Below are 27,693 nucleotides of genomic sequence, written 5' to 3' on the forward strand. Positions count from 1 at the left end.
CGCTACAACAACATAACATGTCTGTATAAACCTTGAAAATCAGTTCAACTTACATTTATCTCATTTCTGTTCTAGTGACATGTTACTGGTTAAAATATTTTGTACTGCCAGTTCTGTGAGTCATGCCAAATCAAGACATATGCAATGCCCAATGATAGTCATTTTCATTCCCTTGTGATGTTTAAAAACTTAATAAATAACATATTACTGTAACTTCTACAATGTTCAGCCCAAGTAGGTCATTCTGGTAGTACATCAATCAGGACATTGCCATTATGGATAATTCATAAAAATATCTTAACCTGTACGCTATGGCCACCAGCTACAACAAACCTGCACCATATCCATGCTCATTTCAATCAACCATCTAAAGCTCAGCTGTGCTTCAGCCAATCCTCATCAAATTTGACGGCCTAATGTAGTAAGGGACCTCAGACAGACCCTCCAATTTTGGTTCCAATCGGTCAAATGGGGGCGCTACAGCCACTGTCCATATATTTCTAAGACCCACCTTAGCAAATTCAGCTGAAATGTCCTTATTTCTCATAAAACCTTGAAAGAATTGTTACCTTTCCCTTCACCTGAGTCCATATTTCTTATTCACTTTCATTTTTCACCGATTTGCCTCATAGAACATTATCAGACTTAATTTACACATAAGAAGGCCTGAAAGTATTGAATACAATTTCTAAAATGGAGCGCTGACTCCACCTGCTGGCCACACTGTTTCCATGCCCATTTTATTAAAATAGCTATATCTCTGGCATGCTTCATCCAATCCTCACAAAATTTGACGCACATCTGTGTTACTAGACTTCAGAAAGACCTTCCAAGTTTGGTGGCAATCGGTCAAACGGGGGCACTACAGCCACTGTCCTAATATGTCTAAGACCAACCTTGGTTAATGCAGCTGAAATCTGCTTATCGTTTATTTAAAAATTAAAAAATTAATCACCTTTCCCTTCATCTAAGTCCATATTTTTAATCTGCTTATATTTTCCTGCCATTTGACTTTTACAAATCTTTCAAACTTCAATCTTTCTTCAGGCTGTGTACACTGCAGCAATTACAATTTTATAATAAATTGGCCAGCAGGTGGAGTCAGCGCTCCATTTCAATAATGCCTTCAATACTTTTAGCCTTTCTCCTGTCTAAATGTATAACCTAGAATATGATACAGCATGATATTACTGCTGTTACATGTCACAATACGCAACTCAGCACTTTGTTAAGAATATGCAACACAGCCTATGTTTACACAGGCAGTATAAAAAAGAAAACTCTGTAATATCTAGACTTACCAGACCAGGTATGAAGGTCCCTAAATCTACCAACTAGTCAGGCCATCTGACCCAAACCATGCATTCAGTCAGGCTAAGGCACTCCACCACAGGGTTCTACATTCTGTCCTACATTTGCTGACCTGTTAGACCGATACTAACTAATCTATATCCTGATTTCTACCTACTACTGAGACCATCTGACCAAAACAATGCATTCAGTCAGGTTCAGGCACTACACCACAGGGTTCTACATTCTGTCCTACATTTCCTGACTTGTTAGACCGACACTCAACAATCTACATCATGATTTCTACCTTCTACTCAAACCATCTGACCTAAACAAGTTCTGTTCTGTCTGACATCTGCTGACCTGTAGTTCTGTCTGACTTTTTAGTATCCTCCTCTACGGTTTGCCCTACATCTCCTGTCACATTAGAGCTACGCTAAATCTCCATCCTGTTATGGCAGTCTAATTGTTGCCCGGTCAATTAAGTACGACATGCCAAATCAAACAACATGTAGAACTTGCTTCTGCATCTTTGCGTTTTTGCATAATTCATATTGGTCTGAAAACAAGACATTTCGTTAACCTCCTAGGATTTTCACCAAACCTACACAAATCTGGTATCATTTAAATCAGGAGACAGTCATAATAAATAATTCATAAAAAAATCATAAACTTTCCATGAGGTATAGTCACCAGCCACACACAAACCATACAGGTGCCATGCCCAATTCAATCAGACAGCTATATCTCAGGCCTGCCTCAGCCAATCATCACCAAACTTTAATATATCCTGTAGAATAGTAGTCCGGAAGGGCCCTCCAAATTTGGTGCCGATCGGTCAAACGGGGGCGCTACAACAATATAACATGTCTGTATAAACCTTGAAAATCAGTTCAACTTACATTTATCTCATTTCTGTTCTAGTGACATATTACTGGTTAAAATATTTTGTACTGCCAGTTCTGTGAGTCATGCCAAATCAAGACATATGCAATGCCCAATGATAGTCATTTTCATTCCCTTGTGATGTTTAATAACTTAATAAATAACATATTACTGTAACTTCTACAATATCCAGCCCAAGTAGGTCATTCTGGTAGTACATCAATCAGGACATTGCCCTTATGGATAATTCATAAAAATATCTTGACCTGTATGCTATGGCCACCAGCTACAACAAACCTGCACCATATCCATGCTCATTTCAATCAACCATCTAAATCTCAGCCGTGCTTCAGCCAATCCTCATCAAATTTGACGGCCTAATGTAGTAAGGGACCTCAGACAGACCCTCCAATATTGGTGCCAATCGGTCAAACAGGGGCGCTACAGCCACTGTCCATATATGTCTAAGACCCACCTTAGCAAATTCAGCTGAAATGTCCTTATTTCTCATAAAACCTTGAAAGAATTGTTACCTTTCCCTTCACCTGAGTCCATATTTTTTATTCACTTTCATTTTTCACCAATTTGCCTCATAGAACATTATCAGACTTAATTTACACATAAGAAGGCCTGAAAGTATTGAATACAATTTCTAAAATGGAGCGCTGACTCCACCTGCTGGCCACACTGTTTCCATGCCTATTTCATTCAAATAGCTATATCTCTGGCATGCTTCATCCAATCCTCACAAAATTTGATGCACGGCTGTGTTACTAGACTGCCTCAGCCAAGCTGCAAAAGACCTTCCAAGTTTGGTGGCAATCAGTCAAACGGGGGCACTACAGCCACTGTCATAATATGTCTAAGACCAACCTTGGTTAATGCAGCTGAAATCTGCTTATTGTTTATTTAAAAATTAAAATATTAATCACCTTTCCCTTCATCTAAGTCCATATTTTTAATCTGCTTATATTTATTTAAGGGTCCAAAGGACGAAGTCCTTATGGACCATTATTGTTTTTCTTAGGATTATTATTAAGGGTCCAAAGCACGTAGTGCTATGGAACCTTATTGTTTTTGTTAAGATTATTATTATTATTATTATTCCCTAAAACTGAATGCCCAGCCTAAACCGTAAGTCCTAGGCCGACCAAATTTGGTAGGATGGTTGGAATTCCTACCCACTACTCAGTTTGTCCGACCCATCCAACTCAGCCAATGGGGGGCGCCGTAGCGCCCCCCAACACGTTTCGGTCGATATCTCCTGTCCTGTTTGTCCTACAACCGAAATTATTTTTTCTGCTGATACAGATGGCCATGCCCTACCAAAAAGTCAATGGGACCATGAAGCTCCGCCTACTTAGATTTTTTGCTAATTTGCATATTTTGCAAATACTACTTATCTTTTAAAGTCCTAGCTTGTCCTACCAAATCAGACATATGAAGTGTCAAACGAATCAGAACTCTGAGCTGATCAAGAATCATCCACAAATTTCAGACTTTTCTATGTCCTACGGCCATTAGCCACGCCCAGACAATGTCCAAATTTGACCAGTTGTGGTCTGACTGCTATAACTTGGCCGTGCCTTGGCCTACCTTGTCCAAATTTGAAATCTTACCTCCCTACACCATTCTGGGGACACGGTCCAAGGCGGGCCACATTTCATCCATAGGGGGCGCTACAACTAAAAACTGCCAATATCTTCTGACTGCCTCGGCCAATCCAACTGAAATTTGGAAGGTATGTACTAGGATGCAGCCTGAGGTCAGTCACGTACAATGGTAGTCATGAGTCCTGAAACAGTGGCCGCCATCGGCCAATCAAAATCAAGCAGCAATTTGACTGGCTTAATGATGACCAATCTAAATCAAATTTAACTGGTACATTTGTCCTCTGACCCTTAGCCCACCCTGTAAAGGACATCTCATTAGGCCAGATGGGGGCGTGACAGCACCCCCATCTGCATTTCTGCCTATTTCTCCAGAACTGCCAAGCCTACACTTAAATTTTATTGCCAGTCCAATTTACTATGTCCTGAAGAATCCAACTGCATATAGAACTTGGTTCTCCATCTTTGCGTTTTTACATGATTTATATTTCTCTGAAAACAGGTCATTTCATTCACCTCCTAGGATTTTCACCACACCTACATAAGTTTGTTGTCATTTAAATTAAGAGACAGTCCTTTTAAAGACTTAGGGAAAAAACATAAACTTTCAGTAAGTCACGGCCACCAGGCACACCCTGACTGTACTGCTGCCTTTCCCATTTCGATCAGACAGCTATATCTTAGGGATGCTTCAGCCAATCATTACCAAATATCTCTCATTAATAAAGGGCTGTACCGCAGAGATACCCTCCAAATTTCGTGTCGATCGGTCAAATGGGTGTGCTACTTTCACTGTCTATATGTGTCTAAGACTCACCTATGCTTATTGAGCTAAAATGAGTAACCAGATCAGGTAGGAAGGTGTCTACCAATCTCACCCAATTTAACCACAGCAACGGGTGGCTCAGTGGGCTAAACTTGTATGCATGTAATCAGAGGGTCGCAGGTTCGAACCCAGCTTTGGTGGGTACTCGAGCTAGGCAGCCCGATGTGCACAGCATACCATCCGTGAAGTGAGCTGGGGAGATGTGAAGCCGTCTTCCCCACAATGATCAACGAAGCTTCTATTATTGTTAATTTAGACGTGCTCAGGCAGTACTTCAGAGGGTTGAACAATAATTATTCTTCCCTAAAACTGAATGCCCAGCCTAAACCGTAAGTCCTAGACTGACCAAATTTGGCAACAAGATTCCTATTCCTACCCACTACTCAGTCCCACTGACCCATCCCAGTCAGTCAGATGGGGGCGCTACAGCACCCCGACTTGCATTTCTGCCTATATCTCCAGACCTGTCAAGCCTACAGTTGACATTTATTGTCAGTCCAATTCACTATGTCATGACGAATTTCAACTGCATATAGAACTTGGTTCTCCATCTTTGCCTTTTTGCATGATTTGTAGTTGTTTGAAAACAGGTTATTTTGTTAACCTCCTAAGATTTTCGCCAAACATACATAAATCTGTTGTCATTCAAATCAGGAGACAGTCCTTTTAAAGATTTAGAGAAAAAACTTAAACTTTCGGTAAGATACAGCCTCCAGCCACACCCTGACTGTACTGGTGCCTCGCCCATTTCAATCAGACAGATATATCTCAGGGCTGCTTCAGTGAATCATTACCAAATTTGGCTCACTGATGTAGGACTGTACCCCAGAGATACCCTCCAAATTTTGTGTCGATCGGTCAATCGGGAGCGCTATGCCACTGTCTATATACATCTAAGACCAACCTAGGCTCATTGAGGTAAAATGAGTTACCACATCAGGTAGGAAGGTGCCTACCAATCTCAGCCATTTTGTGCACAGCAATGGGTGGCTCAGTGGGCTAAACTTGTATGCTTGTAATCAGAGGGTCGCAGGTTCGAACCCAGCTTTGGTGGGTACTTGAGCTAGGCAGCCCGATGTGCACAGCATACCCTCTGTGAAGTGGGCTGCGGAGACGTAAAGGTGTTTTCCCCATGAGGATCAATGAGGCCTCTATTATTATTATTATTATTATTAAACGAGCCATTCAGACGTGCTCAGGCACTTCTCTAGAGGGTTGAACAATAATTATTTTTCTTCCCTAAAACTGAATGCCCAGCCTAACCCGTAAGTCTTAGGCTGACCAAATTTGGCAACAAGATTCCTATTCCTACCGACTACTCAGTCCCACTGACCTGTCCCACTCAGTCTGATGGGGGCGCTACAGCACCCCGATTTGCATTTATGCCTATATCTACAGAACTGTCAAGCCTTCAGTTGAAATTTATTGCGATTCCAATTCACTATGTCATGATGAATCCAGCTGCATATAGAACTTGGTTCTCCCTCTTTGCCTTCTTGCATGATTTATAGTTGTTTGAAAACAGGTTATTTTGTTAACCTCCTAGGATTTTCGCCCAACATACATTAATCTGTTGTCATTCAAATCAGGAGACAGTCCTTTTAAAGATTTAGAGAAAAACTTAAACTTTCGGTAAGATACACCCACCAGCCACACCCTGACTCTACTGGTGTCTCGCCCATTTCAATCAGACAGCTATATCTCAGGGATGCTTCAGCCAATCATTACCAAATTTGGCTCACTGATGTCGGACTGTACCCCAGAGAGACCCTCCAAATTTTGTGTCGATCGGTGAAACGGGAACGCTACAGCCACTGTCTATATGTGTCTAAGACCGACCTATGCTCATTCAGCTAAAACGAGTTACCAGATCAGGTAGGAAGGTCTCTACCAATCTCCCCCATCTTGTCCATGGCAGTTGGTGGCTTATTGGGCTAAGCCTGTGTGTCTGTAATCAGAGGGTCACCGGTTCAAAACCAGCTTCGATGGGTACTTGACCTAGGCTTCCCAACAGTTGTCTGCCCTTCGTGCACAGTGTACTCTCCGCAAAGCAAGTTCAGCGAGACGTAAAGGCATTTTCCCCATGAGGATCAGTGAAGTACCTTTATTATTTTTCTTCCCTAGAACTCAATGCCCAGTCTAAACTGGAAGTCTTCGGCCGACTATAATTGGCACAAAGATGCCTATTCCTACCCATTACTCAGATTGTCCGACCTGTCCGACAGCCACTTTTTGGTTGATATCTCTTGTCCTGTTTGTCCTACAATCGAAATTATTTTTTCTGCTGATACAGACAGCCATGCCCTACCAGACAGCTATATCTCAGGTATGCTTCAGCCAATCATTGCCAAATTTCTCTCACTAATGTAGCACTATACCACAGGCAGACCTTCCAAATTTCCTGTTGATCATTCAAATGGGGGTGCTATGGCCACTGTCCTTATATGTCTAACACCCACCTTGGCTAATTCAGCTGAAATGTCCTTATTTCTCATAAAACTTTCAAAGAATTACCTTTCTCTTCGTCTGCCTCCAGGTTTTTAATTGACTGTTATTATACTGTCATTTCACTCTTAGAAATTTATCAGACTTCAATGATGCTTCAGCTTGTGTGGACTAGAACAATTTCAATGTTTAATATGATATTACTACTGTTGCATGCAGCAGTTTCTCAACTTGACACTGTTGTTAAGAATATGCAACACAGCCTATGTTCACACAGCCAGTACAAACAAACTTTAACTTGTAAGATCTAAACTTTCCAAATCAGGTAGGAAGGCGCCTATTTCTACCAACTACTTAGACCATCAGACCAAAACCAAACATTCAGTTAGGCTCAAGTACTCCACCAGACAATCTCCATCCTCATTCCTACCTACTCCTCAGGCTATCATACCAAAACCAGACATTCAGTCAGGCTCAGATACTGCACCACACAGTTCTACATTCTCTCCTACTACCTTCAACTGACCTGTTAGACCAAGACTCAACAATCTCCATCCTGTTTTCTACCTACTACTCAGACCATCACACCCAAACCAGACATTCCGTTGGACTGCATGACACCACAGATGTCTACATATGGTCCTATATCTCCTGACTTGATATGCCTAGACTTCTCAATCTCCATTCTGTCCCAGAAGTGCTTAGTATTGTTTGACTTTTCCATACATTGGCGGGTGGCTCAGACGTGTAGTCAGCAATCCATTTTTTGTGCTTTCAAAAACACCATTACATAGTCATACACTTTCCTTTTGATTTTTTCTACTATAAATGTAGGTTTGTTTTTTAACATGATGCATCACATGGATGTGCTCTGTTCCATCTTTTCCATGAAGTCCTTCATGATGTACAGACAGTGCAATTAATCCTGGGATTTTGTGTGAATTATATAGTTTTGGCTCTTGCTACTCTTACACTACATCGCCATGTCTGCTAGCATTTTTAAACATAGGACTACTTTTGCTAATGGGACTAGTCAATCTGAAACACCAGACTGCAAGTATATTGCAGGCTAGAATAAGTTGCAGCTACTTACCGTCAATTGTCATTATAGTCCAGTGGGTCTTTTTCTTAATGTTGATCACAGCATTGAAATACTTGTCATATGTGAATCATCTTACTATGCATGCATGTTGAAATGGAGGAACCAGACTGGACCTACCCTGGTTGAAAAGCATTCTCAGTTTCATAGGTGTACTAATCATGCTTAAGAATGACAACAATAATACTGGTTATCATACTTATTCTTTATGAAAGGCAAACCACATAACACATAATAAACATCAGAAAATTTCAAGAGACTACATTGGTCTTACAAATCCATGCTTGTGCTATTGTTTGTGGGGTCTCCTGAGGTACGTCATAGTCACAACAGTGGATGCAGCACAGCTGAGATAAAATATTGCATGTATGAGGATAAAATCATTACTAAATGAACGGTCTACAAATATAGTGCAATTGTGCCATTCTGCAACATGGCGATGTTCTTCCAAATATACAAGTGACCTTACTACACGTTAGTGCAAGTAAACACAGAAATTCTGCAATATGTCCCCAAGTAGAAACATCTTAGGAGACATGACTAATGCTTTGGTATTGCAGAGTAAAAGTGAAAAGAAATAAATGAATACACGATGAAACTGATAGATATATGATAGATGGAACATTGACATATAAAACATTGATATGATTTTTATCTATTTAGAAAATGACATACACATTGAAATTGTAATATTGTCTCGCCAACATTTCATAGTGTCAAAGCGCTTTTCAGCATCCCTGCCAAAAGCCCACAGTGAGCAAGCCGGAGGCAACAGTGGCAAGGAAAAACTCCCTAGAAGGAAGAAACCTTAGGAGGAACCAGACTCAGAGGGGGAGCCCATGCTCCTGGGGGTGGCAGGGAAAGTCAGTCATAATTCACATTTTCCCACGCTTCACATTTGAGATGCAAGCAGAGAGCAGGCAGTTGATGGTAGGCAAGTGCTGGAGCTGTTCCAGATGGCGGGGCAAACAGTAGTATGGCAGCAGGGCAGAGGGGGAAGACATCACAGGCAGAAGGGCAGAAGAATAGAAGCACAAGAAATAAAACTGGCACACCATAACAAGAAACATATAGGAGCATGACACATTATAATCAAGGTAGCCTGGGCATCATTCTATAATGTTTGGAGATTATGTGTGGCAGGGTTCACTACAGGTATCAGTGCTCAATTGAGGAGGTTTGTGCGCACTGCACACTAGGCCTGAGTCCTCCACACATGGCTTGGCTTATTGGCAGAAAGGGCGAAGGGAGACTTGATGCAGTGGCCATGAGGTCAGTGACATCGACAGCAGGCACTGGAAAAAACAGGAAACATGCATGTCAGTGAACAAGAGACTGACAGTTGCCAAGTCAAACTACCTCAGAGAAGAAGTAGCCTTGGAAAGAGGAAAACTCACAAGGGCAAGCAATCTTCTGGTCAGGTAGCAGGGAGTGCAATGTGTTACGGGAACTTCATGTAGTGGGCATGGAGTCAGCAACAACAGTAGCATGCGACGTGAAACTGGCTCAGAAAGAACAGTGGATAATGCAGTAGCCTACAGGCTGCATAGACAGATGAGCGGCAGCAGGCAGAGATTGAGATACGCAAGCGACATTTATACAAAGGTCCCTTGGGTTGATCTTCATGGTGGTAGATGATGATTTTGCAATGGTGACCTGAGGAGATTCGTAGAAAAAGTCAGGTTAAAGATCTGGAACGCCAGGATATAGCAGATAATTTTGACAATGTTCAGCTGGCTAATGTCTCAGCTTTTGTACCATCAACTGTAGTGGAATAACTACGACAATGATGTTAAGGGAGACACTGAATCACGCACCTTTGCTATGCCCACACGGTCATGCACAGCCACTGCGTCTAGATGAATATTCTTGGCAACACACTGCACAGCTTTTCCAGGTATGTTCCTCGCTCATCCATATGTATGACTACAAGCAAGTAACATGGAATGCAGCTTTATCAACTGTAGAACAGAAACACAAACAAAATGAAGTCCAGCCTAGAGATTGCATCACATACTTTATGACAAAACAGGAAAAGCAGACCTACATCCAATGTTTCCTTCCATAGCCTGAAACTTTTCTGTAAGACACTACACAGACAGATGACTATAAGAGCTTACCGTGGCCTACAGATGTCTGTGGTCATTTGCCCTTGAAGGCTCCAGACAAGGTCTGCCTTATTAGCACAAGCCATGGGGTGAGTGATGTAAGCAGCAGGCACTGGAAAAAGAGAAAAACCAGAAATTTGCATGACAGTTAGGCAAATATTAACAGTGGCCAAGTAAAAGTGCCTCAAAGAGGAAGAAACCTTCGGAAGAGGCAAACTCACATGTCCAGCCCAGCATACTCTGGCCAGGTTGCAGGCAGTATGATGCGTTACTGTCCCAATCTGATGCTATAAGAAGTGCAGGGGGTGATCTGGCTTAGGGTGGGGAGCATACAAAGACGGCTGGTGGCAGGCAGAGGTGGACATAGGTAGGGAACATGCATGCAAACGTGCACACAAGGTCCCTTAGCTTGATCCTCAGAGTGCCACATGGTAATTGTACATTGGTAGTCTTGGGTAATTAGTAGGAAGAGAGACAACAAAAATGGTTTGAACAAAAATGGTTGCGGCTGGGGCTGGGTCGGGGGGGAGAGGAATGCAGCATTCTATTTATGTTGGAGGTCAGAACTGGAAATGTCAGGCTGCTTTACACATAAAACTTTGTAGTGACCACAGATAAGTTGTGCATGTTGTCACTTCCAGCTTCAGTCCTCAGAAAACGACTCAGAAAGAGTTCTGACAGCAAATGGAACGCACTACAACAGGGGTGTCAAACTCTAGTCCTGGAGGGCCGGAGCTCTGTCTAGCTTAGTTGTTTCTGTTCCACCACAGATGATTCAGTTCAAGAGTGACGTGTTAATTAGCACAAGGAGTTGAATCAGGTGTGTTAAATGAGAGGAAACTCAAAAATGTGCAGGGCTTCGGCCCTCCAGGACTGAAGTTTGACACCCCTGCAGTAGAACATTAACACAAATGATGATGATGTCCCCCCAGACCCAGCCCCCTAACCTCACCCCTGTGCCAGCCACCCCAAGCTTAGTCCCAGCCCCAGTAGACCCCTCCCCAGAAGACTCAGTCCATCACAAATTTTATTATCAGTTTGCATACAATTTTACAGACAATGTAGGATAACACATTCATGGTGGCTAAAATACGTTGGCATTACAGAAACACAGATACCGTTTTTGACAATGTCCTTCGCATACACATGATCAATCAAAGTGCCATTCCCAGTGGTCACATCTTTCACAAGTTGAGCATAGCCATGTTCCTCCATAAAAGTGGCGATCGTACTTCCCGTGAAAAGATTTTCATTAAAATCTCCCATGATGATTTTTCCTCCTTCCATGCTGTCCATGAGAGCGATCAACTGCATCAGATTCTTCTGAAAGATTGACAAAGTATACGAGGATGGTCTGTATAGTACAGAGACTGTTGTTTTCAGTAGGCCCACATTGAACTGGAGAAACTCAATGTTGACACACTGCAAATCAACAACGCTACAGTTGGTATGTTCTTTATAATACACGCCCACACCACCATGCTGTTGGTTCTTCAGTTCGGCAAAGATTGAATCGTCACCGTCGTACGCGAGATGTCTCGGTTTCCCATAGAATGAAAATCCATTCAGGTGCATCTCCTCTGTGTCTTCCTTTGAATTTAACCACGTCTCTGTCAAGCAGATGATATCGGCTTCCATATACCTTCTGTCTTGCTTTACGTCATCCAGGTGACATGCGAGTCCTTGAACATTGTGGAGGAGAATTCGGCATAATGATGGCACTTCAGTGACAGGTTCAATAAAAGCAGGCATGCTTTGCATTGCACTCTCAATGTCCTGTTTTGCATATATAACACTTTCCTTGAAGTCTTCTATTATGAGGCCTTCCAGAGAAGTCACACGGCTTAATGCTACGTATGCCTGTCCAGCTGCAAATATCTTCTTCAGCGATACAACAGCCTTATCCACAGTCAGACCTTGTACTTTGTGTACTGTGCAAGCCCATGCTAATTTCAATGGAAACTGACGTCGTGCTGCACCGCTGTTACCCACTCTCTCCTCCTCTGGTTTGATTCGTGTCGCACTGTCCAACCCTTCGATTAAGCACGGCTTCTTTGCTCTGAGTGACTTACCAGCTGCTTCATTGTCAAACGTGACGTATATTTCGGATGGGAAATCGTCCTCAGTACCAAAGCACACCTCACTTACCGTACCAAATGCACCATTTACCAGGCCGTCTGAAACGTCGATGTTTTTCAGCAGCATTACCCGTGCGTTAACACCTACGTGAAGTGTTTCTGACAGACACGTCTTGTAAACTTGTGCGTGATGTCCAGCTTTCTTTTGCAGTCGGCCAGTTGCAGCGACCCTTTCAAAGTCCTGAGCGTGAATGATGACAGGGTCTGAGCATACCTTCTGCAGCATGCGATGGTTATGCAGATCGGCTTCATCATTAGTCGCATACATATGAAGAGCAGTGCTGTCTTGTCCTTGGCCTGTCACACGTCGTTTCAGCATAGCAATGTCTTCCTGTAGCATTGCATCACCCCTTTTGCGTTTCCTTAGCCGATTCAGCAACTGTGCAAAATCCATATCTTTCTGTCTCATGATGTCCGTCAGCTCCACTGAAGCAAAATGATTCTGCCATAGATTGACACCTTTAGTCTCAGCATACAAAGGTTTCCCTTTCACGGGACAAAGCTGGTAGAAATCTCCAACGGCAACTATTGAGACGTTACCAAAAGCAGAATAATCTCCAGTTTGCTTGATTTGCCTCAATCTGCCATGAATATATGAAAGCAGTTTGTGATCTACCATTGAAATCTCATCTATAATCAATATCTGCAGGTTTCCCAGTTCAGCTCTCAATGAATTTATCTTCTCATCTCCAAGTGGTTGATAAGGCAACTTCACATCCGTTGCAATGTGGAAACAGGCGTGTATTGTCGCAGCACTGATGTTGTAGGCACTAACCCCAGTCGGAGCAGTCAGCAGCACGTGCCTCTCATCCGGGTTATCTGACAACTTTGACAAGATACAAGATGCCTCATAATGTATGGCTTTGATCAAGACAGACTTGCCCACACCTCCGGGTCCAGATATAAATACATGAAATGGTTCTGGATTTTCACCACGTGTCTTCTGTAAACACCAGCTTCTTATTTTGTAAAAGATCTCAGACTGCTTCTTGTTCAGTGAGCGAAGCAAAGCCAGAGCTTCCTGCCTTGACATACCACAAGGATTGTCCTGGAACATATGGCGACCTGGTCTCGGTAACAAATCTGGTATCTCATCACGGTGTTCACTCATTTCTGGCGTTACACTGGATTGGCTGGCGAGGCACTCCAACCGTTCACGTTCAGTCTCTGGACAGATCAGTGCCCATGCATCCTCCATTACACCATGCAACTGTAGATCTTCCTCAGCTTTGTCGATCACATCCGCTTCCTTTTCAAAACTTGCCATATTGGAGTCGACGACCCGTTTCACTGAATGTAATTCATCATCGAAAAACTTCACATAGCCAGTCTCGTAGAAGTCCTGGTAACTGCCAAAAGGTGGTGGTTTTAGTTGGCAATCCAAATAATGTGGTAGGAACAGCTGCAAAATGCTTTGATGGTATTTCTCTGGGTCCTTTGTGGGTGAAAACCGAGCATACCGAACAACAGCTGCATCTGTGCGTGTCCTTTTCTTCATGAATCCTAATTTCCTGTCCAACTCTATACTGCCAGCAGATGAGCTCTCAGATTTTGATAAAATTCTGTATTCAGAAGCAAATCTTGCCAAGCACATTTCTGAAAAGTTTTCTATTTTTGGTCTGCCTTTATATCTGTCAGTGATACTGTTCATCCAAATGTCCTGGTCATTCTCACACTCCGCTTTTTTCCGTATGACATGTAGAGGAAGACTCATTCTCACCACATGTTCTCCAGTTGGGATGAACTGCACCTTGCGTGATCCCTCTTTCAACCTCATGTTAGTCAGGCGATACACACTTTCCTGAGCTGAAACTTCACGATTATGCAGAAACACACTACCAAGTTGTCGAAGAGCTTCTTTCACATCAAGGTTGCCTTGCTGGGAGGCCTCTTTCTGAGCATTTGCCAGGAGCAGTCCCATCTCTCTCTCAGCTTTGGAAATGTAGGATATGATGTATACAATACATGAATATGCATCAACCACAAACTGAATGTCCATGTTTGCATTCCAACAGCGTAGAAGGTCTCTGTTATATTGGTTCACCCAGACTTCACATGGTCTTCTCTTCAGAACAATGCTAGTGTTCTTTGTTAGTCTTGAGTAAGCAGCTTCAAATACTTCTTGATTTAGATGAATTGCATCAAACAAAGAATCAACAGAGTCATAGTTGGCCTCAGTGTTCAGCAGAGAGTGCTTCACTTTCTTCATGATGGCCACTGCTGCTACTTTTGTGAGGCGCTGTCCATCTGTCTCAGCATTTCCAAGTTTGCGTGATGACACAAATGTCCTGTTACTTGGTGGACGTGGGAAATTGAATCTACAAGTTGTCCCTTTTTTCTTGCATGATTTCGAGTGTCTCTTACTATGTTGCTGTACACTACATACGATTTCATGCATTTCGTCATCATCCTCGGGCATTTCACAAGTCACATATCGATCAATGAAAGCTGCTACTTCATCATCCTCATCTTTACCAACCTTTGGTGCATCTTCCACCCAGAACAAACAGTGAGTGTGAGGTGATCCTCGTTGCTGAAATTCTACTCTGTAGAAGTAGTCAACTATTTTGCCGATGGGTTGTGCTTCTGACATGATCACATCTTTCAGGAAGCAGTGAAATCGATGGTCAAACATTCTAGCGGCCATCACGGGATTATTCTTCAACAAGGCACATCTTTCTGACCACTCCAGCTCGGTACTTTGTGCATCAATACCATCTTGTTTGAAGATTGCCGTCATCAGTTCCGTCCAGCGTAAATCGGCAGAGGAGAAGGAGCAAAACCATGTGGGAATACCCAGCTGTCTTACCATCGCAAACAAATCTTTCTGAACACTTTGCCAAAAAACAGGGGTGCCTCTGATGGGTCTCAGAAATTTGTAGCCTTCATCAAAATTCAGCATCCTTCGCAGAGACTCCGTGTTTGTCAAAGTTTCTGATGTGATGGTGCTTTTGTCCCAGACATCATACCCTTTTCTCACAGCAATGGACACATTTGACACAACTTGCTGAAGCTCAGACAAATACTGCCCATAAAAAATATAGTCCAAGTTTTTTGCAAAACGTCCATCTGCATTAAGGATCCTTGTATTTAAATATCTAGACAATGTCAGTTTCTCATTCCTCCTCTCGTGAAAAGTGCCTGTGCCTTTTGGGAAAAGAACTGGAAAACATTTAGCCTCATTAGACTCATCAGTTAAAAGCCTCACTGGATTGTTTCCTTCTGCAGGTGCCACAGACATTATTCCGTCAAAGTGCTGATCCAGGATCTCTTGTGCTATGTCAACAGGTTGAAGGCACGTATCCATATACATGCCATGTTGTTGTCTATCATGCAAAGTTTCATCGAAGTCCTCATCTTCATTATTTTCAGCAGGCTCATCATGTATGTCACTTACATCAGCAGGGACTTCTTCAGTTCTCTGCAGTGGATTAATCCAATCATTGTTAAACTGTACATCACTGTAAAATTTGTTATGCTCTCTAAGATACACTAAGGCCTTCTTTATCTTTTCTGGGTGCACAAATTCATATTTGTAGTGTCCTTTGTAAGTTAGCTTCCTCTTCAGCTTCACGCGAATCATAAGATCATCGTTGTTCACTCTCGGTAAAGCTTGGGCTACATTTGGAACGCTAGATGGGATGCAAGTCACCGGACCATGAACACCATTTTGTCCACCTTTTGGCAAAGACACAATCCTCATGAAAGGAATATGCATACCAATCAGATGCTGTTCCAGTGAATTTAAACATTGCAACTCAGTAGGGACTGGTTGTAGGGCTAGGTTGTTTGTGACACTCTCAGCTGGAATTCTCCCATGAAGAATCTTTCTGTGACACGTGTAGCAAATCCACAATGAACCTGCAGGGCCCCTCAGATCACTACAATTTTCAGAACAGGCATCTACACATTTGTGCAAGTATGTATCTGTGATACAATGCAAGGCCACTAAAGCAACCGCTTCTGATTTTCTCAAGTATTCATCTTTCCTGCATATAACAACTTGATGTTTAAACAGCATTCGATGACACACTGAACAAATGTGCACAGGTCCTCTATTAATTTTCTCTCTAAACTGTTCAATCACATACCCAATATCTTTTCTCTTGTCCTTCTCTTTCACCTGTTTTTCAATATTTCTGCTTTTTACTGCAGTAGCAAAATTGGTGTTCGTTTTGTATTTATCAATACTCGACTGCTTGACACGTTCCCTGTGTTCAATGTCTGCGGCATATTTATTCACACTTGACTGTCTCACACATTGCCTATGCTCAGCGTCTGTGGCATACTTACTAACACTTGATTGCATCACACGTTTGCGGTGCTCTGCGTCTGTGGCATACTTACAGATGCTTGACTGCTTCACATGATCTCTGTATACTTCATTCTCACGGTAGCACTTTGCGCTTCTCTCAAGTTGTTCCTCCCTGTACACCTTACTTACTTCATACCGTCTTTTCTGTCGTTCCAGTCTCCGACGACACGATGAAGGCACATCAGAAGTGGCAATCTGAGAGCAGGTCGCAGCACAACCATCAGCATCACACCTTTTCACACAAGTTACAGCCTCATAATGTGACTCATTACAATGTTTCAGGTATATACCCATCTGATCACCATCACAACCAAGACATGTGGAGTACTTTAACCATCTGTCATCAGAGTATGTGAAAATATGCACACCAAGCAGATCGGCGGCAGCTTGAATCTCTACCTCAGATGCCCAAGTACCAACATACTTCATCCGTGATGCGGCGACATACTGAGTGACAGAAGAGTGACCTTCTCTCAGACAAGCGGCATACCTGGATTCATCTCTTAGTATGTGGGCAACAACAGCGCACCTGATTTTCCTGTGTTCTCTCTCGCTTCCAGTTATAGCAAAAGCCACAGACCTGAAAAAGCAGTTACCATCACCAGTGATAGGCATCGTTCTGCAAGGATCACCCATTGGAAACTCTGCAGTCACATCTACATGACCATGCTCGACGTACACCACACCTAGTTTACAGGACAGGCGTCTTTGCTGCTGCGTTGTCAAAGGACTGAAGGAAAACTGCTCACTGTGCAGCTCACCGATAAAGACCACATCAGCTTCATTACCAGCATAGACATCATCCTCACATGCTTCATCATCTGTCACATTCAGCCTTGCCGTACCATATCCAGTCTCTGGTGTGCTGGTCAACTGGTCGAGTCTGGTGACTGATGAGGAGTTACCTTCTGAATGCTGCTGCGGGATGCTTTTGGTGGATACACTCACAGCTGTAATCTCAAACTGCTCCCCTGTTGCATCTAAAGACAGGCCCAGGATAGCAATGTGGTTCAACAAAGAGTCTAGGCTAGAGTGGTAAGCCAGTATGCTTCTGCCCAACGCTTCGCTTGTGCCATCTTCCCGTCGGGAATGCGAGTCGATCACCACATACCATGACCCTTGCTTAATGAGAGCACAGGTATTGACTTTTATGGTAAAAAGACATGCATCAAACCGTGAGAATACTCTTCTTACCGCTTCATCAGGCGACATAAGAACATCACGCATATCTCCATACTCACTCACACCAAACAATCCAACAAACATGTCATTGTGGTACTTTATTTCAAATGTAACGCCATTCAATGTGTACTCTGTCGGTAGATCTCTGACAAACAGATACCCAGAAGCATCTCGAATTCTCCCAGCGTCTCTGATGGTAGTGTAGAGATTGTCTCCATTCAGCAGCACTTGATCAAGGTCTGTGACCAACCAGCTTAAGACATTCTTTATTTTACACATCAGCATAGCCATCAAACTATTAGCCACACACTGTTTGTTGCCATTGACTCCAAATCGTCGGTCTCCTTGATGGAATGAGCCTCTCACTGTAGATGCCTGAGGAAAATGAGGGGATACAGGTACAGTTACAGGGTTCACATGCTGCTGTTGATCCGGGGGATCTGGAGGCAAGATAGACACCATTTTGCATGGCTTAATGGACTGTGTCAGATTAGAAGGCATAATAGACTGTGTCGGATTAGAAGGCATAATAGACTGTGTCGGATTAGAAGGCATAATAGACTGTGTCGGATTAGAAGGCATAATGAAATGAGGCATTCTGGATGCCAGTATGGATGGTCGGATGGATGGTCGTAAAGCAGCAGCCCTTCTTTTTTGAGGCGGCTGCAAAACCTCGTCATCAGTCAAAGCCTTCTCTTTATAAAGAGAAGGCACAAACAACTTGTCATCAGTCCTACAAATGGCACCCAGGGTGGGAACCCGGTGGTCATGGCTTATCGGGAGAGTCACAGTCAGGATCTTTTTGGTATTCCAGTAGGGGGGAAAAGACGTAACCCCGTCATCAGTCGCAGCCATGACAGACACAGGCCGCGGCTGTGCGGCCTGGTCGGGTTGTTGGTCGTGGCTAGTCGGGAAAGTCACAGTCGGGATCTTTTTGCTATTCCGGTAGGGGGGAAAAGACATAACCCCGTCATCAGTCATAGCCACGACATGGAGGGCAGCAGCAGCGGGGTCAGGCTGTTGGTTGTGGCTCGTCATATTAGTCACGGTCAGCTCCTTTTTGGGTTGGGGAATAGAAGTAACCCCGTCAACAGTCTCAGCCACAACATCGCCAGCAGTAGCTCGACGCCTATCCATTAGCCTCTTCTTCGCTGCTGCTGAACGGCGGGATGCCTTGGTGCGAGGCATCTACAGATTAACAGGAGGGAGAAAAAAAAAGAAGAAAAAATACAAAACACCTCATTCCAACTTTACTTTGCAGTCATAATGTCAAATGCATATACATGGATGTGTTTTGTCAGGAGCGGTTCCAATGGTGGTCTTCTGTGAGACTGTACACCAACAACGTTCTGCCCTGTTTACACTCCTTAACCTATAATACATCTGTCTCACATGACTTGATTTTTTAAAACAGAGACAGAAAACACTACAACAGGTAAGTCACACTGCCAAACATCCATATCACACACATCAGCAAGTTTTGCCTCAACACCCAGTGACCTAAATGTTTCACATGTATGCCGATTTGTCCCGTCAGTCTAATAGAATTCATTGAAAGACCTACAGATTTCTAATCACATCGATACAAATACACTTTGGCTGCTTAACATTAGTATTGTGGCCATTTCTCATATTGTGTGACAGCTTCTCTCTCACTACACATCCAATGTCTATGCAACACACAATGGCACAGCTGTTTCGTGTTAAGCATATAGCAAATCTATGCAGTTAAATAGTATGACATGAACAAGCAATGCAGGGTTCTCCAAGTGGACAAAGCATACCGCCTATCACTTTGTCTTCTCTAGTGTGTTAGTCCACCAGAAATCTGCAGAGAAAAAAAGACAACCAAGTTTCTTTGCGTCAACATTTCCCAACAGTCATCTTTGTTGAAAACATGTAAACTTGATATGCCTTTTAAGGTCATTCAAGCTGATTGACCTAAGCTAAAACATAATTGGTGATAAAGACATCGGCTTCAAAATATTCACCTTTGATGCGACAGCTCTTCAAAGTCTACAAAGACAACATGCATCAGTTAATGACTGATGTGCATTTATTGTACAAGCATTTCATTAGTATACGCAGCAGTGTGATAAACTTCACATACACATACAGAAACATTTTCCACTGTAACAATCATAGCCGTGTGGTTGGTATGAACTTTATCAACTTGCATAACTAGTAATAAAAATAAAAAAAGGATAAATTAGGTTCTCACTTTAAGATCCAGCCACAGCAGTCAAATTGACAAAAGTGCAGTGAAAAAACATGGCTGGGACGTTATGCAGCCACACAGATTTGTTTCATGCTGGTTAGGGTTGCACAATATTGCAGGGGAAAGAAAAAAAAAAAAACACTATTTATTATTTCTGCGATGTATATTGCGACATTATGATTAAAAAAAAAATCTAATTAGTTCAACAGCTCTTTTGGTGTGATTAACCATTATAGAAAGATTTAACTGATTTTGCCTAAATATAATGGTAATAACCGAATCAGTACTAAAAGCACGAGCATTAAACTAAGGAAGCTTATTGCATATAGGAGTTAACATAAGTGACAAATTAGATCAAACAGAACATTTTAATGTCCAATTAACCTTTTTTATAGCCACGGTGAACATAATGGTCATTCCTTGTCAAATCATGAGACTTTCGGACCTTGTCGTCACTGATTTCAACGACACTTGGCATGGTGATTTGGTCAGATAATCAAGTCATGAAACTGAAATTGGGCATGTCTTTGATCAATATTGAGGGACAGAAAGTTTTAACTTTGCTCTCTGTATTGTGCATGGCGGACTTCTGCTCTGATGCGCACGCACAGACACATGCGTGGACATACACAAGCACATTCCCACCAGCGGACAGAGAGCGCACATCGGAAAATATGTTTCATCAACCACCTGAAAAGCAGACAAACATATCTCATAAAATAAATGTTCTGGTGATTAGTTCAGTTGTTATATTGACTGCTGTCCATAAACACCATGAATCCTGACGGTGTCCCACCCCCCAAAGCTAACAGCATTGTGAGGAATTGTGGTTTTGATACACATTTCAGATAAGTAATCGTATCTCAGCAACAACTCAAAATCCAAATTTTCTTATGAGCTAACTGTAGGGAAAAAAATAACCACTTTTGAAATAGAAATTCAACACCAAAAAAACCTACCATTTTAATCAGTTATTACACCGCAATTATTCATATGGGGATGGCATATAAATTTGTTCAATCTATACAGCTGGACAATAGCTTTAAAACAATATGAGTACCATTTCTGTGCAGCTTACATTAAGGTAAATATATGCAGTCATACTCCGCCGCCCCCCCCACAAAAAAGTTAAAACTGTTTGCTTAAATCTCCCTCCCTCTGATCTAAGACACGCTTAATTTCAGTTTCATGAGTTACTCATCTGACCAAATCAGCATTCATTACAATCCATGATGAGGTGGTCCAAAACTGATGATTTGACATAAAATGACCAATAACAAACAATACACAACTTAAAAATACAAACTTAAAAATTATCACCAAATAATGACCATTGCTCCACACACTTAAATTAACTTTTACATATGTTCACTTTGGAAAACATACTTGCAAAACAAGCAACCAGTATGTCTCACATGAACAATACAGATGTTTAGCATGATAATTTAAATTAATGAAGTTAATGAAACTGCCATTTTCGGAAAACCAGTCTATTTCCACTCATGTCTATATGCAAGTCTTTATGCACTTCAATAAATACAGATATTTCAAAAGCAGGCTAACGTCGACACGTCTGCATTAAGTACTACTTTCTCTCTTAAAGTAAAAATAAAATACACAAAAAAAACTTGACTGTAAGATGCGTTTACTGTTGGTCACAAACCAACAACTTGTACCAAGAATGCGTATCTAACACATATTTCCCAACGGTAGTCGCTTATGCATCTCAGCAACTATCGCATTTATAAATCTACCACTGATAAGGTGACCACCCAATCCATGTCATGAGGGACACTACGAGCTATGACAGGATTTGCAAACTACCATTTTAACCATTTCAATTAAAAAGACCTGGATCTCAGTTAAGCACCGAGTTCTTGCTGTGTGTTGATTGGTCAGTCTCCTATAATCATGCATGTGTCACTAATGTTAAAGTGAAACAGCTGGATTAGTCTTTCAATCAAAGAAACCAACTAGTAAAAGTACAAGGCAAACCAAACAATTTAGCATAGTACGGGGAGCCTTTCATTAAAGTAGTTATCCTTAATATGGATACATGTAGGGTGACCACCTAATCCATGTCAGGAGAGAAAGTAGGAGCCAATTCAGGTTTTAAAAGCTACTTCAATATAATACGTCTACCGTAATTATAAATGTTAAAAACATAAAACTACGACATGCCACAGACACACAGCGTTTAAAACACACTCTGTGCTTCTGCACCAAAATTAATTTGGTCACTTGCACGTGATTTACTGCTGCCAAATCCTTATCGGCTGCATTACAAAATATATTACTTTAAAACATAGGCCTATATGAACGGGGATAATGTAAAGCGCCTTCAGACAATTTAATATTCTGACAGTGCGCTATACAAACAAAATGAAACTGAATAAAAGTATATTTTACTGAAAGACCGTATATGTGAAGATGCTTAGCAAATACAAGACACCTAAAATGGCTGCCACAGCTCTTTGTGGCGCATTTAACACTACAGAAACAAACGCTTACATTAGTGCTCAAACACTACTGCCTAAGACCGAACTAAAAATATTTTTTTAAAACCTTACCACAAAATAAACCACCTACAATTAAAAAACAGCAAAGCATCAACAAACTAATAAAAACATAACATTACACATATGTAGCTTCTTACCTGTTGCAAGACTAGAAGTCAAATGTGAGGCAGGAGCCTTCCTATGACTGAGACCTGGGAGTGGTCACGTACATCAGCCAATCAAAACTGTAAATACAGCTCCCTGCCTATTTGTCAACCTACCTCAGAGAAACCAAGAAACAAAATGGCCGCCACTAAAACGCCTCTTCACGGCTATTATGAATTAATGCTTAATCAGCTTACCACTTTATGAAATTATTTCTTTACGCTAAATTATACACACCTAACTATTGAAACATACAGCAGCAAACCTTCAACATACAATTAAAAACAAATTTTGCTGACAAAAAACTTAACCAAACTCTTAAAATGTAAAGTAATGAATTACTACGGTGACACTGACTAATTATTATAACAGTAATCATTTGCGCCCCGAAACGCTTTTTTTAATGTTAAAAATTGTCAAATTTTAACAGAAGCATTTCAAGCATCAGCTGCCTCTTTCAAAAGATCGTTTTCACAGAGGTCAACATAGAACATACATAGTCTTTAGAAACTTTAGTGAATAAATCTTGTTATTATTAAGGGTCCAAAGCACATAGTGCTATGGAACCTTATTGTTTTTGTTAAGATTATTTTTTTTATTATTAAAGGTCCAAAGCACATAGTGCTATGGAACCTTATTGTTTTTGTTAAGATTATTATTATTATTAATGGTCCAAAGCACATAGTGCTATGGAACCTTATTGTTTTTGTTAATTAAGGGTCCAAAGCACGTAGTGCAATGGAACCTTATTGTTTTTGTTAAGATTATTAAGGGTCCAAAGCAGCCACTGGTTATATGTGTCTAAGACCAACCTAGGCTAATTCAGCTAAAATGAGTTACCAGATCAGGTAGCAAGGTGTCTACCGATCCCACCGATCCCACCAATCTTACCCAAAGCAGCGTGTGGTGCAGTGGGTTAAGTCCATGTGCCTGTAATCAGAGGGTCGCCGGTTCGAACCCAGCTTAGGTTGATATTTCAGCTAGGTATCCTGATGTGCACAATGTACTCTCTGATGTTGACTGACCTGTTACATCTGCACTAAAAGCATCTCCATCATAATGCCTGCCTACTACTGAGACCGTGCTGCTCTGTCCTACATCTCCTATCCTGTTATGGCAGTCAATTTCTGTCTGACTTTCTACTACCATGGCCGCCGGTTCTCTGCCGTTATTCCTCTACTGTCCTACCAGTCCGATCGTCCTACGCTTTGGACCCTTTCGTAACTGCTTGCAGTTTCTAGTTATTATTATTAAGGGTCCAAAGGACGAAGTCCTTATGGACCATTATTGTTTTTCTTAGGATTATTATTATTATTATTATTATTATTATTTTTCTGCCCTAAAACTGAATGTACAGCCTAAACTGTAAGAGCTAGACCAACCAAACTTGGTCAGATGATGTCAATTCCTACCCACTACTCAGGTTGTCCTACCCAGTCCTGCCAGCCAGATGGGGGCGCCTTAGCGCCCCCCAACACGTTTCGGTCGATATCTCCTGTCCTGTTAGACCTACAATCGAAATTCTTTGTTCTACATATACAGACAGCAAAGCCCTACCAACTTGCCATTTGGACTATGAAGCTCCGCCTACTTAGATTTTTTGCTAATTTGCATAATTTGCCAATCCTACTTTTTCCTTAAAGTCCTGGCTTGTCCTACCAAATCAGACAAATGAGGTGTCAGACGAATCAGAATTCTCTGCTGATCAAGAATTATCCACAAAATTCAGACATTTTTATATCCTACGGCCATTAGCCACGCCCAAACAATGTCCAAATTTGGCCCGTTTTGGTCTGACGGCTATAACTTGGCCGTGCCTTGGCCTACCTTGACCAAATTTGAAATGCTACCTCCCTACACCATTCTGGGGACACGGTCCGAGGCGGGCCGCATTTCGTCAATAGGGGGCGCTACAACTAAAAACTGGCAATATCTCCTGACTGCCTTTGCCAATCTAACTGAAATTTGGTAGATATGTACTAGGAAGCAGCCTGTGGTCAGTCACCTACAATGGCAGTAATTATTCCTTAAAGAGTGGCCGCCATCAGCCAATCAAAATCAAGCAGGCATTTCACAGGCTTCTCAATGACCAATCTAAATCAAATTTGGGTGATACATTTGTGCTCTGACCCTCTGCCTAAACTGTAAAGGACACCTCACTCGGCCAGATGGGGGCGCAACAGTGACAACTTTTGCATTTCTGCCTATTTCTCGAGAACGGTGAAGCCTACAATCGACATTTCTTGCCAGGTCAATTCAGTACGACATGCCAAATCAAACAACATGTAGAACTTGCTTCTGCATCTTTGTGTTTTTGCATAATTCATATTGGTCTGAAAACAAGACATTTCGTTAACCTCCTAGGATTTTCACCAAACCTACACAAATCTGGTATCATTTAAATCAGGAGACAGTCATAATAAATAATTCATAAAAAAATCATAAACTTTCCATGAGGTATAGTCACCAGCCACACACAAACCATACAGGTGCCATGCCCAATTCAATCAGACAGCTATATCTCAGGCCTGCCTCAGCCAATCATCACCAAACTTTAATATATCCTGTAGAATAGTAGTCCGGAAGGGCCCTCCAAATTTGGTGCCGATCGGTCAAACGGGGGCGCTACAACAACATAACATGTCTGTATAAACCTTGAAAATCAGTTCAACTTACATTTATCTCATTTCTGTTCTAGTGACATGTTACTGGTTAAAATATTTTGTACTGCCAGTTCTGTGAGTCATGCCAAATCAAGACGTATGCAATGCCCAATGATAGTCATTTTCATTCCCTTGTGATGTTTAAAAACTTAATAAATAACATATTACTGTAACTTCTACAATGTTCAGCCCAAGTAGGTCATTCTGGTAGTACATCAATCAGGACATTGCCATTATGGATAATTCATAAAAATATCTTAACCTGTACGCTATGGCCACCAGCTACAACAAACCTGCACCATATCCATGCTCATTTCAATCAACCATCTAAAGCTCAGCTGTGCTTCAGCCAATCCTCATCAAATTTGACGGCCTAATGTAGTAAGGGACCTCAGACAGACCCTCCAATTTTGGTTCCAATCGGTCAAATGGGGGCGCTACAGCCACTGTCCATATATTTCTAAGACCCACCTTAGCAAATTCAGCTGAAATGTCCTTATTTCTCATAAAACCTTGAAAGAATTGTTACCTTTCCCTTCACCTGAGTCCATATTTCTTATTCACTTTCATTTTTCACCGATTTGCCTCATAGAACATTATCAGACTTAATTTACACATAAGAAGGCCTGAAAGTATTGAATACAATTTCTAAAATGGAGCGCTGACTCCACCTGCTGGCCACACTGTTTCCATGCCCATTTTATTAAAATAGCTATATCTCTGGCATGCTTCATCCAATCCTCACAAAATTTGACGCACATCTGTGTTACTAGACTTCAGAAAGACCTTCCAAGTTTGGTGGCAATCGGTCAAACGGGGGCACTACAGCCACTGTCCTAATATGTCTAAGACCAACCTTGGTTAATGCAGCTGAAATCTGCTTATCGTTTATTTAAAAATTAAAAAATTAATCACCTTTCCCTTCATCTAAGTCCATATTTTTAATCTGCTTATATTTTCCTGCCATTTGACTTTTACAAATCTTTCAAACTTCAATCTTTCTTCAGGCTGTGTACACTGCAGCAATTACAATTTTATAATAAATTGGCCAGCAGGTGGAGTCAGCGCTCCATTTCAATAATGCCTTCAATACTTTTAGCCTTTCTCCTGTCTAAATGTATAACCTAGAATATGATACAGCATGATATTACTGCTGTTACATGTCACAATACGCAACTCAGCACTTTGTTAAGAATATGCAACACAGCCTATGTTTACACAGGCAGTATAAAAAAGAAAACTCTGTAATATCTAGACTTACCAGACCAGGTATGAAGGTCCCTAAATCTACCAACTAGTCAGGCCATCTGACCCAAACCATGCATTCAGTCAGGCTAAGGCACTCCACCACAGGGTTCTACATTCTGTCCTACATTTGCTGACCTGTTAGACCGATACTAACTAATCTATATCCTGATTTCTACCTACTACTGAGACCATCTGACCAAAACAATGCATTCAGTCAGGTTCAGGCACTACACCACAGGGTTCTACATTCTGTCCTACATTTCCTGACCTGTTAGACCGACACTCAACAATCTACATCATGATTTCTACCTTCTACTCAAACCATCTGACCTAAACAAGTTCTGTTCTGTCTGACATCTGCTGACCTGTAGTTCTGTCTGACTTTTTAGTATCCTCCTCTACGGTTTGCCCTACATCTCCTGTCACATTAGAGCTACGCTAAATCTCCATCCTGTTATGGCAGTCTAATTGTTGCCCGGTCAATTAAGTACGACATGCCAAATCAAACAACATGTAGAACTTGCTTCTGCATCTTTGCGTTTTTGCATAATTCATATTGGTCTGAAAACAAGACATTTCGTTAACCTCCTAGGATTTTCACCAAACCTACACAAATCTGGTATCATTTAAATCAGGAGACAGTCATAATAAATAATTCATAAAAAAATCATAAACTTTCCATGAGGTATAGTCACCAGCCACACACAAACCATACAGGTGCCATGCCCAATTCAATCAGACAGCTATATCTCAGGCCTGCCTCAGCCAATCATCACCAAACTTTAATATATCCTGTAGAATAGTAGTCCGGAAGGGCCCTCCAAATTTGGTGCCGATCGGTCAAACGGGGGCGCTACAACAACATAACATGTCTGTATAAACCTTGAAAATCAGTTCAACTTACATTTATCTCATTTCTGTTCTAGTGACATGTTACTGGTTAAAATATTTTGTACTGCCAGTTCTGTGAGTCATGCCAAATCAAGACGTATGCAATGCCCAA

At 41.7% G+C, this 27,693-nt stretch overlaps 2 long non-coding RNA genes across 2 annotated transcripts; both read right to left on the reverse strand.

Moving 5' to 3' along the window:
• Positions 1-9,301: 9,301 nt before the first annotated feature.
• LOC140579392 (uncharacterized) lies at positions 9,302-10,335 on the reverse strand. Its single transcript, XR_011983455.1, has 4 exons — positions 10,276-10,335; positions 9,973-10,081; positions 9,553-9,811; positions 9,302-9,450 (listed from the first exon to the last, which is right to left on the reverse strand). It is a non-coding gene; the product is annotated as an uncharacterized lncRNA (long non-coding RNA).
• A 7,882-nt stretch (positions 10,336-18,217) lies between these two features.
• LOC140579762 (uncharacterized) lies at positions 18,218-19,941 on the reverse strand. The gene is made up of 3 exons (XR_011983626.1): positions 19,890-19,941; positions 19,683-19,726; positions 18,218-19,086 (listed from the first exon to the last, which is right to left on the reverse strand). It is a non-coding gene; the product is annotated as an uncharacterized lncRNA (long non-coding RNA).
• Between the last annotated feature and the right edge of the window lie 7,752 nt (positions 19,942-27,693).

The sequence above is a fragment of the Paramormyrops kingsleyae genome, chromosome 18 (assembly GCF_048594095.1).
Source record: "Paramormyrops kingsleyae isolate MSU_618 chromosome 18, PKINGS_0.4, whole genome shotgun sequence".
Lineage (NCBI taxonomy): Eukaryota > Metazoa > Chordata > Actinopteri > Osteoglossiformes > Mormyridae > Paramormyrops > Paramormyrops kingsleyae.